Raw genomic sequence first — 4,151 nt, forward strand, 5'->3', positions numbered from 1 at the left:
CTCTAATTTAAACAAGATATTGGGTAGATAATCAACGCATTCATATGGTGAATATGACACTTGATTTCCCGAGTCTTTTTGGTCTAATTGTGCTTGCCCTCAGTTCCTCATTTCAGCTGCAGGAAGTAAGTAGGCATCCATTAAGCTGCAAACATCAACCTGCAACACTGTTTAACAGCTTATGTCAGGCAAAGTGGTTAAACACTCTTCTGAAAGTTTAAAAGGGCTATATCGAGATTGCACTTAAAGTTGTGTGAAGGATTTAGAAATCTTCACAGTTGTCCAAAATCGGTGGAGTCGTTTTAGAAAGCAGCCTTTGCGTGTCACACTAAGTGCCACCTTCGCGCAATTGCTTGCTCGTCGATGTTTCCGTTTCCCACAAATAGAAATGCAGCCTCCTTTCGAGTCAGAGTTGTGCAAAATATCATTTCATTTCATGCTTCTGTCATTGCTACATTCACCTTGATACCGCTGTGTTCCGAAGTCTAGGTCTTCTCTGTTCTGTGCAATGTTATGCCCGATCTAATCCATATGCGTTGAGGTAATTGTTATACTGTCATGTCTGGTACTGCTTCTTGTGAGATTTTTCAATGAAGTGACACCGAGGAAAAAAACGATGATGCAAGTAGATGCAATGATGTAATGAGTCGAAACGCATTTGTCCAAATGGTAGTGCTAAGAAGGAGATCAATTCGAGCTTTAGGTCAGCAATCGATTCTGCGAAGAAGTATGCGTTCATGATCGGCGCATAACCAAGAGTGAAGTTGTCTGTAAAAACTGCAAGTACAGTCATTTACTAACGTTTTTAACTTTAAGAAATAGAGCCGTGCTAACATCCATGATAGACAAAAGGAGAATAGCCAAGCACTTCTTTAAATAGATAGACGTAGCAGGAATAATCAACAAAAAAGCAAATTTATACACTCTTAAATTGATGAGGAATGATCCGGTTGATTTAAAAACAAAATTATCTAGTGTTTGTCCAATAAACATTACTAAAAGGTCCATCTTTCGATCTCCTCGAGGACCTCATATGAATATTCTAATACATTGTCAGCAAGGATGCTTATGCAGGCAGCCCTTATGCTTTACTTAAAGAGTTCGTCAACCATGGTGTTGTTCGAGCATTGTAGTCAAGTACGCTCGATGCGCTGAGCGGTACGTCGTAAAGTGCCCAAGCGAGATCTGCAGCTCCGCCGCTTCCAATGACGACTGTAGTGCTCTGAATGATCGACTACATTGATCCAGCTAGGAAGTTGGTATAGCAACACATTTCTATTACTCAACGCTCTCCAAGACTGGAAACTGGAGGATATTGTAGCTGAGTGAGTAGAGCTCTTTCCTCTCTCATGATGCTGATGTTACCGCAGTGGTATAAGGTCCTGCTCATGCATATCCCATGCCTCCAGCCTGCAAGTCTTCCTGTGGTTCGCCGACAAACCTACGTGTAGTCAAGTGTGCCCAGTATTACATGTAAGGATAACTGGAGTGTTACCACTAAGTATGATATTGTGCACTGCATTAATCAAGCAATGTCCACTTCTTAAGTTAGCAAGTTTGTAACAGGAATCCGTGATCTGCCTAAGCGACTTGACTGCTAAGGTTAGCATTAAAAACTTGCCGCTAAATTAGCGATATCAGCGAGCAAAATTGCTTCAATATCTGGTGACTATCCCATGGCGTCATAAAAGGAATTTACTGGCTATTCACGGCATTAAATTCTAAGTAAAATGACTGACATGTAAGAAAGAAATCTGTATAAGTTGAGGCATTTTTAGGGGAGGATGATATGCAAACTATGGACCTAGGTTAAAGCATCATTCACATAGGTGTTTACAGTTGATTTTATTCGAAACGGGCCAATTGAATAGGTGCTGATACTTAGGCATTGCCAAGTGGTATTTTATGTCTGCCACGGCATAAAAATTTCCGGTTTGGATTACCTGCTAAGCATCACTTTTTTGTGGCTACTTTTGCAAAAGAATCCTGAAAAAAGTATCCTACTTTTGCTTATCCACTCCTGATTGATTACGCTAGTTTGCATTAGTTGGACTTTAAATGCCTATGAACCACACCAAGTCGATCGCGCCAACTTGCACTCATTCTAGATAGGAGTGAAAATGCAGCCAAGGGAGTCGATTAAACGGTAAGTGAAAAGAATGCGGACATGCGTTCGTAACATGCTCCTCATTGCTAACTAATCCACATTTATCGGTCGATAAAGGAGTCTGTTCTGGTCTCGTAGCGTATTGGTTATCTGTTCGAAAGGTCCACAAGAACCTCGGCACACACTCTGTAAATAATTACATTACCAGAAGAGGCGCTAAAGCCACATTAGTTTACAACTTTTCGCAACTTTCCTGACAATCTTCAAATTTGGATGCGCAGTTGAGAGAAGGTCCTCCTTTGCAGGTGTCTGCATCGATGAGTACTTAGCATTTAAGTAGCAGTGAAGCCCCATTTAATTTGGCACATCGATCAAGTTCTACCGAGTTTAGTTTGATGTTGTTCCGTATAAAGTGTTGTGGACTTTGCTAACATTGGGTACTGACGCCACGACCATGGTAGTTAAATGGGCCCAATTGAGGTGCGTGGCACTACCTCAAGTACATGTAAATTTCAACAAGCAAAGCGCTTGTGTTTAAGTTGATTCACAGTGGCTGTTGTAGCCTTAGGCAGTGCAAAACCAATGGCTATCTCTCAATTTCTCCCCACCTGAGATTAACAAAGGAAAAAACTTCAAAGTCAGCAGATGGATCGCCGACTCCGACACTAACAAATGTCTCATTTGAAGTATAGTTTTATCCTAGTGGGCGTTTCGTGAGTTCTCGATTATATTGCAATGGCCGAGACTAGGAAATGACCAAGACGTGCAAATTTTCCGTGCAGGTCTTCAATGCCTGCGGTCTCTGCTACCTCCGTTTTGGCTTATCAGGTCTATCATGTGTTAGCTGTAAATATCCTTTTATGCTGCTCTTGCCGGAAAGACTTGACACGCTACGCATACACTTTTATGGAGGTGTATTCTGAAGTGAACTAATTTCCTGTTGCCTATTTCGTCCTCCCGACTGTCACTTTGTAACACTTCCGCGCCAGACTCATTTACTTCCCTTTCCAGATTTAAGATCGTTGTTCTCCTAGCTCCAAAATGTGGATTTCCTAAAGTGCAGATTAACCTTTACAAATATATACTCAAATCCGTCTTTGAAGCATTCATCCTTCTTTATTCATTTTAATGCTCAAAAAATTGCCTCGGCAGCATAGGGAGCTGGTCATTTCCAATGCTATTTGAGTATGCCCACTTGGCTACCTCACGTTAAAATCAAGTCTTGCAATTTGTTTTACAAACAGTCATACACAAAGTCAAATTCAACCGAAGAAGGTACAGTTAGTTTTCAATCCATAACAAAATTAAATACCTTTACCACTGCCTCCTGCCATTTGACTGCTACACACTCAAACAATTATCCAACTACCTAATTCCTTCAGAGGAGCAAAACTAAGAGCAAAAGACATTTTTCAGTGATTGTGCTACCCTCTAAACCATGACCGAAGGAATGCTGAGTCCGCAAAGATATTGGATACCACCGTGAACGCAAAGACCAACTGTGAGGTCAAACCAAATAGAAAAGAATCTAATTTATCCTTCAAAAACTGCCATGAAAATATTGATATACATTTTTAGCTTTTTCTTTGAGTTAAGCACTTCACAAAAGGAGATTAGCAAACGGAATGTACACACTACGGGGCATCATTCATCCTTTAGCAACAATGTCCAAATGAAGGAAAGCTGGCCGAAGAAAAGAGGAATTTTATTCAAATATCGTAATCGAATCCATAGTACGCGCAGGTATCACTCCTCCGGATGTGGTTTTAGTAACATTATCCTCGCTTGCCTCCAGACTAATCACAAATCAGTGAAGAACTCGCGACAGTTAAGCGGAAGTTTGACCACATGCAAAGCTCCAATAACGATAAAAAACTACATTTGTTTATGTTGTAAATTTCACTACACGAACACTTTCAAAATCTAACAATTCAGCTATTGCACTGATGGCATTTAAGCATACACTACCAGTTTCTCAGAGCTTCTGCATACTTAATATAAGGTCTATGCTCATTATTTAAAGGCATTGCTTCAACTTGAGTAG

Source organism: Echinococcus granulosus, assembly GCF_000524195.1.
Source record: "Echinococcus granulosus chromosome Unknown EG_S00039, whole genome shotgun sequence".
In the NCBI taxonomy this organism is placed as follows: domain Eukaryota; kingdom Metazoa; phylum Platyhelminthes; class Cestoda; order Cyclophyllidea; family Taeniidae; genus Echinococcus; species Echinococcus granulosus.